This window comes from Centruroides sculpturatus, unplaced genomic scaffold, assembly GCF_000671375.1.
Source record: "Centruroides sculpturatus isolate CEXI.00-Female unplaced genomic scaffold, Cexi_2.0 scaffold1283, whole genome shotgun sequence".
NCBI classification, from domain to species: domain Eukaryota; kingdom Metazoa; phylum Arthropoda; class Arachnida; order Scorpiones; family Buthidae; genus Centruroides; species Centruroides sculpturatus.
In genome coordinates this window covers 159,899-170,048 of record NW_019385479.1, presented here as the reverse complement: position 1 = coordinate 170,048, position 10,150 = coordinate 159,899, and the positions used below count along the sequence as shown (strand labels likewise).

The 10,150-nt window shown below is 30.6% G+C and overlaps 1 long non-coding RNA gene across 1 annotated transcript; it reads right to left on the bottom strand.

Moving 5' to 3' along the window:
• Positions 1-3,540: 3,540 nt before the first annotated feature.
• LOC111639360 lies at positions 3,541-9,420 on the bottom strand. Its single transcript, XR_002759055.1, has 5 exons — positions 9,319-9,420; positions 7,273-7,413; positions 5,393-5,821; positions 5,218-5,299; positions 3,541-3,837 (listed from the first exon to the last, which is right to left on the bottom strand). It is a non-coding gene; the product is annotated as an uncharacterized LOC111639360 (long non-coding RNA).
• Positions 9,421-10,150: the final 730 nt, after the last annotated feature.

Sequence of the window (10,150 nt, the reverse complement as noted above, 5' to 3'; positions counted from 1 at the left end):
AATTCAAGGAATAGAGATATCTGTGTTATTCTGTTACAAAAAAAATGTATATTTGAACCAAAACAAGTGTTTTCTGTGAATTTTTTTACCACCTCTGTATAAAGATTTAGTATGTTAGAGTGGTACATTTTATGGCCATGAAATATTTGAGAATCAAGAGTTCACTTTATGTGGTTTGTTAAAAATTCATATTTAAAATTATTAGCTTTATGCATATGAAGAGAATCCAAGTTTTGAGTGGAATTGTTTTTTTACTTTCTGGCTGTTGAGGGAAAGTATTTGTGATCAGACAAATTTTGGCACTCCAGTTTTTTTTTAATTTTTCAAGATCCTTGGATGCCAAAAACAGAAACAAGTGCATGGAAGGCTGCAATTTGCTTTGTATCTCAGGATTCTATGGACCAAACAATTTCACAGGAATGCATCTACATATGGGGCACTGATGCTAAAACATTTTGGATTGCAAGGAAGATATAGAGGAGGAAATTATCTGAAGTGGAGTCAGTCTTTTACACTTATACAGTATGCTCCCAATTATCTGGGCTAATAACTTATGGATAATCTGCAAGTGCATTTTATTGAATGCTAATAGATTTTTTATTGGTTTTTAATTTCATATGACTAAAACTTATGTTAAATAATATATAAACACATTTTGAGAATGCTAATTGATTAATTAATAAGCTTGAGATATGATCAGTCGAATAAAACTTTTGGCAAGTCTTCGATAATGGAAAATTGTTTAAGCCTGGACTCCAGATCACCTGAAAACAGAACTGAAAGTTTTCAACTTGACTCCACTAGTACCAAAATGAATGTTACATGGAAATGCACCACCTGTTGATCAGTTCTATAACTGTCCTAAAGTCAAACACGGACAATGCTATGGATTTTGCCATGCTCTCTTATTTCTTAATATTAATGAAATTGTCAATACATTTGAAATCTTGCTGAAATCGTTTCTGAATGAGGAAAATATTCCATGACAAAAATATGGACTGAATTCTTCACTTGCTAGAGTTGGGATTTTGGAATCAAGAATTGTGCTTAGAGTAAATAAGCAATTTAACTACAGAAGAGCATTCTTTATCCGAAATAATTCCAGTCGGCAAATTTAAATTTCACTAGTGCTGTGGCACTGCAATCTTTGGCTGTCTTGGGCTACTCCAATATTTTTTTTTGGTTGATGTGTTTTAGCTGGCAGCACTAGCACTTTTATGTGGTGTTTTTCTGAGGACCGTGTTGTGCTGAATCAAACATTTTTTATACTAGATTAACTTATAAACTATAATTTTTTTGTTTTTATATTTTTCAATATGTTTATTTTGTTTGTAAAAAATAAAGAAATAATTTTTAACAATACAGCAGCCATGATTATTATTTTAAAAACTTTACATTAGGCTTAACATCAACGAAAATTCAACGCGAAGTGACACTCAATGGAGAAAATTTTCAACATGGGATAGGTTACTTTCTTGTACATAATCGGTTATCCAAACAACCCGTCCCCAATTGATTCGGATAGACGACACTCTACTGTACATCGTGTGGAATAGTATCAGCACTGTACATATGTTAAAATAATATCCCATTTAGTTTTATGCAGATGAATCAATATATTGGAAGAGGTTTCTTCCTTGATAGAGAAGATACATTTTGGCACAAGTATATCAAAGATTGGCTCTAACTTTAAGGTAAATAGCCTGTTTGTTGTTATTTAGTCTGATATTTGCAAACATTTAGAATAGTCACAAAGTATCTGTGTAATGCCTGTAATAGAATAAAAATTATAAATTTAAAGCAGTTAATTGATGATTTCTAGTACAGACTTTGCATTTAGGAGATATAGTTAAGAGTGCTTTTGGTACACTGGCAGCACAATCTCATATCTAATGGAGATGGAGCTGTACAGTACATTGGCAGAAAACTAAACAATTCCACTTTAGGATTTCAGTGTAGTACTGTGTATCAAACTTGCTTACTATTCAATCCAAATTCCATCCATATAATGTGCTTCAATGACATCTTTAAACTACACTTTTTGTTGTACAGACATCTGTACTTTATGACAGAAGTATGGAACAAAACAGAAGTTAAATAATTTTTAAAGCTTAACTTACTGTCTGTCCAGGTGAAAAGTTGCAATTCATCTACTTCCCAATTTCTGATCTAGTTGAAACTTTACATGTGTGTATTGCCAACAGTAAATTTTTTAATAGTTTTCAATAGTTCAGTGTTACATATAGCCGTGGTCCGCAGAACACAAGTGCTCCACGAAAAAATCAAACAAAAATTGTTGCAAAAGAAAAATTGATACAATGTAAAATTTTTGTATGGGAATTTAATCAGCAAATGCCAATGTCATATACTAGACAGAGTGTACTCTTGATTTCAAAAATTTTTGCCACCCCTGCTCTAAAGCTGATGTTTTGTAAGTGTTAGCAATAAAAATGTCAAAGTTTAGTGTTCCCTGACTTTAAAACGATTGAGAACCACGGAGATAGTATAATTAAAAAGTAGAAAATAAATATATTAAGCTTTTTATTCCGATAAATGTAGTAAAAAGTAAATCCAATGTCAGGTTCTCTTGTTGGCAACAATTTACAGTGGCGGCCAAAGCAAAAGTATATACAGTAGAGCGTCAATTATCCGAAAGAATTCCAGTTGGCAAATTTAAATTTTTGCCAGTGCTGTGGCACTGGCTAAAATTGGCTGTCTTGTGCTACTCAAATATTTTGTGTTTTTGATACAGTAGAGCCTCAAAAACTCGGCCACACCCTGGCAGGGCAAAAAAATCCTTAATTTTCATTACAGCTTTATGCCTCAAAGTATTTTTCTGAGGTCTGTCTTATCAGGTAAATTACTGTACACAGTGTATTTGTTAATTTTCATTTTCATGTAGTAAAGGCTCTATGCCTTCATAAAAGACGTACTTTTCCTTTGTTTAAGGGTATTTGGGCAGTTTATTCTCTGTTGTATTCTCAAGTAAACAATACATACAAGTACAGTACAGTATTTTCTGAGGAAACACTCACTTATTTTTTTAACCCCATTCCCGATAACCTGGCATTTTCACAAACTCGGCCACCCTTCGGTCCACATTAGGCCGAGTTTTTGAGGCTCTACTGTACTAAATTAACTTCTGAAGTATAATTTTTTATTGTTTTTATATTTTTCAATATATTTATTTTGTTTGTACAAAATAAAAAAATAATTTTTAATGATACAATAGTCTTCATTAGGCTTAACAGACGAAAATTCAATGCGATGCGACACGCAACAGAGAAAAATGTCAACATGGGATAGGTTAATATATTTTTTCACACAGTTATCTATATATATTTAATTTTTATACCATTTATTTGCATTGTAAAATGTTCTATTGATTTAGAACATCCTTCCCATTCTTATTGAGAATTACATCATGGAATCATAAGTTTCTCTAACATTAGTTTATGATAAACACTAAACTGAATACTGATGTTGATCAAACTTTTATTTTGAAGTTTTACTAAAAGAAATAAAAACATTGATTCACTATTACTGATTAAATGTCATGACTGACTTTATTGTTTGAAATTTAATTCAAATAACATAATTGAAGTTTCTGTATAATTTATTTGTATCACCTAAGAATTGGCATTTATTAATATAAAACTGAAAATAAACTTTGATGCATTAATTTAATCTGTGGAGATGCAAAACAAAATTGTTGGCAATATAAAAACCAATTCCAACAGGTTGTATTTCAGAATTTTATTTTCCAATATCTGTTGTAGATGGTGATGTTGAAACTGGAATAGGGATGGTAGTTCACATTAGAGCTGTATTTAGTTCCTGTAAAAAGAAAAATCTATTACAATATATTAAAAAATAAGAATTAGATTATTATTATTATTGTTACATTTTCAGAATTAGCACTTATATAATCATAGGTTTTCATTGCCCAATGCTCACAATATCATCATTGAAAAACTCAAAATAGTACAGTATAACAAAGAAATATTAGTCATTGAAAATTGTTTGTTTCTAATGCATGAAAACTAATCATGCTATATACTTCCAAAAGTTATTTTCAAAAATTCAATTTGGATTCTGCTCTCAAGGGGAAGTCATGAATGTATTTAAATAAAATTGAGCTCAAATAGACGCTGACAAATTTGAAAAGTACAGGTCTATTAGATCTATAAAACAGCACAAGCTATTTAATTTGCTATGAAAATACATTTTTGCATTTTTACATGACACATGCAAAGATGCTAAAATGACATGTGTTCTCAACTGTTGCCAGTTGTGTTTGAATCTCCCCTTTGACACAAAGACAACTTGGGTTAGAACTTACTACTTCCCCCATTTCACACATTACAATGCACTAAAATGTTTGAAACAATTTATAACAACTCTCATTAATAAAATGCCTTTTATCTATTTTTCCCTGCACATATATTGCCATTTAAAAAAGAATAGCCAGTTGTGGCTAATAATCTAGCATTTATCAGTCTATCATATTAAAACCCTAATTATTAACAAGGTGGAATGGTTAGTCCTTTTTAAAATTACTTAAAATACATAAAATCGTGTGACAATTCTTCTATTTTTTTAAAATGCAATTTTTACATTAACAAGAACGTTTATGAAATTAATTATCTAACAAATTTACATTACACACACAAATGTATAAATTCAATATAGTCAAAACATATTAATTAAAATGTCACAATGTCCTTGACTTATTATAATATAAATTTTCATCTACAAGTATTTTCTATTATCAGGACTTATTATACTGGCTTTACAGATAATGCTACAGAGTTTCACAGATCAAAAATTGTTTTATTTAATATACATGTATATGAAATAAAACAAAAATTTTTGATCCTGATAATAGAAAATACATACTTGTAAACAAAAATTTATATTATAATAGTCAAAACATATGTTCAATAAATTCAAATATAATGATAAAATACTTTATCATCCTCATAATCATATATCACTCAATGTCAAATAAAATAATTGAAGATATATTAATTTTTAATAATGTTTCTCAAAACATTCAAGTTAATAAAATAAAAGTATTTCTTGAAAGAACATTATTAAAAGTAATTAAAAACTTAAATCTTGATATTCATTTGAAGACTCAAAACGCTAGTCAAAATATTTTTTCAAAAAGATAATTGTCTTAAGGATCAAGCATTTAGTCAAAACAAAACTTACATTTTAGTAATTGCTTTTTACTGTTCCTTCCACTGCTGACATTGATGAGGATACTGTTATAAGACTTGCTTTCAATTAAAAACTGTAAACATAAATTAAGTTTTGAAAGAAGTTTTTTTTTAAAATATAAAATCAACATTTTAAAAATATAAATTAAGAAATAAAAGAGACTTACTTCTCAAGACAAGCTTCCTTCCTTCCTGGGATATGTGCATCAGTGTTTTTTATTATTTCCTATTTCCTCCATTACACTTTCTATGTTTTCATTATCCTTAGGGTACACAAGTATTACTTTGTCATTGGATGGACAAGATGGTCTTTTTAAAACTTCAGCATATGTTGATTTCTTATGTTGTGAAGTCATGTGGCCCATGCAAGCCAAAGTCCTGGCTTCTGCCACCTGGTTTTGTAGTTCCTGATTTTTATTAGCAAGTTTAATTAGAGATTGTTTCATCTGTTGAAATAGATACATTGCCTCATCTAGCTCATAATAAATTTTATCCTTGAGGGTTTTACTGAAGTTCCTGGACTGATTCAGGGATGCTTTAGCCCCTTGTATTCTTAAATACTTGTTCGAGGGTTTCTATAGACATATTCATCCATTCTGGAGGGAAAAATAAAACTTAAAAAATGTGTTCACTAGGCAAAGTTCATTATATAAATTATTTTTTCAAAGATATCGTCTATAAAATTTATCATGATTAATTAATCACTCAAGACTGTACAATTGATAATGAAGAAATTAAAACAGAGTAATGAAAAAATATGAATAATTTTTAATTCCGTGAAACAAATTCATTACAGAAAAAGTAAAGCTGAAAATAGTTTTTGAATGGGGTTTTTTTTTTCTGTATTTTTGAAATATGTAACTGAAATTATTTGAAAAATTACACACACATTCAATCAACCCATGAACTTTATAATGAAACTCCAGTAGAGTTCAAAGGATTGCAGCTCTACATTGTAAGGCTTATAGGGCTGAACCCATTAGTGCCCTTTTGATAATGTCAGGATTGATCCCTATCAATTTAGAAATTAAACACATTATTTGACAGAAAAATCGCGTCACCTTACCCTGGTGAGATTTTAGTGACTCTGATGTTGACAAAATGATTAGAGTAGGTAAGATTCCCCCAGTTTGACCTTCATCAATGATATCAAGAAATTCAGCATCGACAAAAATACTCTTCCACTCCTCCCACCAGCTTGCCCCTGACGTTTACTTTAAAGATCCAGGTGATCACCTCATGTTTAGGATTTACACTGACAGTTCCAAGATGGGTGACGATGTGGGTGCTGTTTTTGTAGTTTACTCAGACTTAAACCATGAGCTTCACAACACTTGCTTCCATCTAGGTCAGTGTTTCTCAACAGGGGTGATATTGCCCCCATCTGGGCATTTTTCCATGTCGAAGGGGCAATTAGTAACAATTTATATTTCGGGGGGCAAAAAACAATTTTTTGGGCAATATAGTAAAACATTATAGTAAGAATAATTAGATATTTTATTTGTTATATCGTACAATAATTAAACAAATAACATTATACTAGTCACTAATCAATGCAGTGCAAATTTGGGGTTAGCCTTGGCCCTCCGCATTGGAATTTTGAAGTGAAGGGGGCAATACTACGTAACGGTTTTATTGAAGGGGGTGACGATTCGTTAGAGATTGAGAAACACTGATCTAGGTACACACTGCTTAATAGCATAAGCAGAAACTTTAAATATTTATATGAGCTTAATTCACATTAGGCATAGGAAGGACAAAAGACACTACTTACACTATCATATTTATTCTGACAGTAGAGTAGCTTTCAAATTTTAAAATGTTCCTTTCCTCACATTCCATTTTAATTAAAACACACTATCCTGAAGATGATCTTCTATATAAATCGAAAATGTTCATATTTTATCTGCATTAAACTATACTGGAATTTCATTTATAAGCTTCATAGGTTTTTCTGACATACTTTATTCCAGTCTTAGTGTTTGAAATATATTCAATTACTATCTAAAGTAATAAAATTATCAAATTATAAATATTTAAAGCTCACCAAAGTAACATATAGCCATCTTAATTCTTTTTATGGTTCAATTTCTTCAAACAGATGCTCATACTGGTTACTATTATGCACTAATGCAGCACTTATATCCTTTCAATTGAAGTGATTAGCATTTGATTGGTGCTTTTTATCCTAAGGAAAAAAAAGTTCTATTAAATGTTATATAAATGTTTTTTAATCTCAAAAGTATATCATCATCATCAGATAAAATGAAGGAATCTACAAAAATCTTCAGCAGACCGTCATGAATATATCATCATTTGCTTTAATGTAAAAATTGATATAGTCTAAAATTTATTCCTCTATTTTATGGAATAGTTTTTGAACATATTATAAATTAAATATAAAGAACAAATTTAATCAAATGTGGATTATTTTTATTTACTTGATAAAGGTATAAATGAAAATTTTTCAATTTAATAAAATCCTTTATTAAAAAAATATATATGTTCTGAAAGATTCATTTTATTGAATACAGTGGAACCTCCATTAAAAAAAACATTGGTACTTGTGAATCTTTGTCCCAGATGGTGGCACTGCCCTGACAACCAACATCCCAATCTCAACTAGTACCTGTACCCCAAAAAACAAATTGACTCAGCTGTCTAACCTACATTAAACACACACATACTCAATTTGTTTATTTATTTCAATGCTGTTAAGATTATTGCAAAGTTTTAATTAAGAAAGTTAGCAAACAAATTAGTTTAAATTATCATTTATTTTAAAGTATCATTACACGTTTACCATTTACATGATTTCATATTACTGGCATATAGTTTGCAGCTGCCATATTTCTGCAAATGCTTTTAATATGCTTTCAAAAGATTTTCTTACCCCAAGGACTTCTTCCACATGAACTCCGCAAGGTAAGATTCCAGATGATGGCAAGCCATGCCTCATTGTTTTTTACTGCACCGCTTAGCAGAGCCTGTCTTTCAATATTTTGAGTGTGAGCACCTGCTGTTGGATAGACAAAATTAATGATTCACAGTAAGAAAGACTGTAACCTGTTCTTTCCAGTTCATCAGTCTTGTAGGCTCACCAAGTCAGAATATATTGTTGATCTCTCTTCAACTTGCTCCTCAATTTTTGTCATGAGTGTGGTTGCTTCTTTATTTGGAACGAGAAAGCAATCACCAGTGTCTCAGCATATTTCACAAAATTAGCCACTGTTGTAAAAGAACCCTTCTAGTGTTGCTTTTTCGCCTTGTGAAAAGCATTTCATTGATTTCACAATTTTTCCAGGACCACCTATTTGCCTGTTAGTTGTCTCAACAAATGTAGAAAACACACCTCCCTCATAAAACTGTTCCAGTCTATAGTTATTTTATTTCAAATGTTCAGATTCTTTTGACACCATTTAATAGGCATAAATTCTTCCATACAATAAATAAATTGAAATGGTATCACTGTTAAAAATGGTATCCTTGAACCACTAAACCAATTATTGGAATAAAGACTTATTAGGTCACAGCTACTAATAGTGCATCTCTAAATTCCATATTTAACATCATTTCATGGCCATTTTTGCATAATAGAACACTAAAATACCTCTCTTGAAAAAACAACGTATAGTAGATTCTTCCTCTGTGCCTGGTAAATCATATAATGTAGACATCTTTCTTTCAGACAAAGTTTTGGAAATAACAAAACAGACAGTCAATAACATGTTTAATGTAGGTTAGCTGGCTGTTTCAAAGGGATACAGGTACAGTCGACCCCCCTATTACACGGTTGATAATTCCTTTTATATGAGTCACTTAGATTTTACAAATGTGAGCCGTTCACAGCCCGGCACACATATTTGTAAAATCTAAGTAACTCATACAACATGGAATTCATATAAAACAGAATTATCAACAGTGTTATAGGGAGGTCGACTGTACTAGTTTAGATGTTGATCACCAGGGCGACACCACCATCTGGTATTGCCGCCCGTACATTCACAAGTACCAAAATGTTCAGTTAGTAGTATATATAATAAAATTAAATTAGTTATAATATTTAAATTTTTAAAAATATTTAAAAACTTACCAAAGTAACAACCATCTGTTCTTTGTTAAAATGAGTAATTGAGATCATTTCATTGATTGTTTTTTGGTCCTAAAAAACAGAAGTTCTATTAAATTTAACTGTCAAAAAAATTTTGTTAATCTCAAAAGTATATTTTCATGATCAGATAAATATAAAAGTCTACAAAAAATATCTTCAGCAGACCGTCATGAATTTATCATCATTTGATGTAATGAATATAAAAATTTTCTGACAGACAATTTATTCCTTCGTCCTCATTAGGGTCCATTTACACACAACAGTGATATGCCGGCACAGTGACGAGTATTTACATACAACAGTGACATGACCTTGCTGTCATGTCACTGTTGTGAGTGGTCATGGACTTTTGAGGATGAATTGGCTATGATAGCTATATGTTTGGATGAAGAAAAAGAAATTTGATCAAGAAAGCACTGCAAGTGGGTACATCAAGCATAGACAAAAAAATATCAACAGAATGGGAGTTTCATACTCTATAAAAAAATTGAGATATCAAATCTAAATTTTTTGAATATTTTCAAATGTCCCAACATGCATTTCATATTTTATTAAACAAAACAGAAAATATTCATTTTGTACCCAATGTCCATGTATTTTGAATGAGATAAATCAAATATAACAAGATGGACCATTGATGCACCATTTCAATTAAATGTTCATTTATCCATTGGAAAACAAAATTTAGTCAGTGAAAATATCATTCCTGTCAATACAGTCATGCCACTGACGCTGCACAGCACCGACAAATCTACTCAAGTGTTTAAACTGAGTTAAAAGGTGAAATGATAGAAATAACTGTCCACCTGAAGCA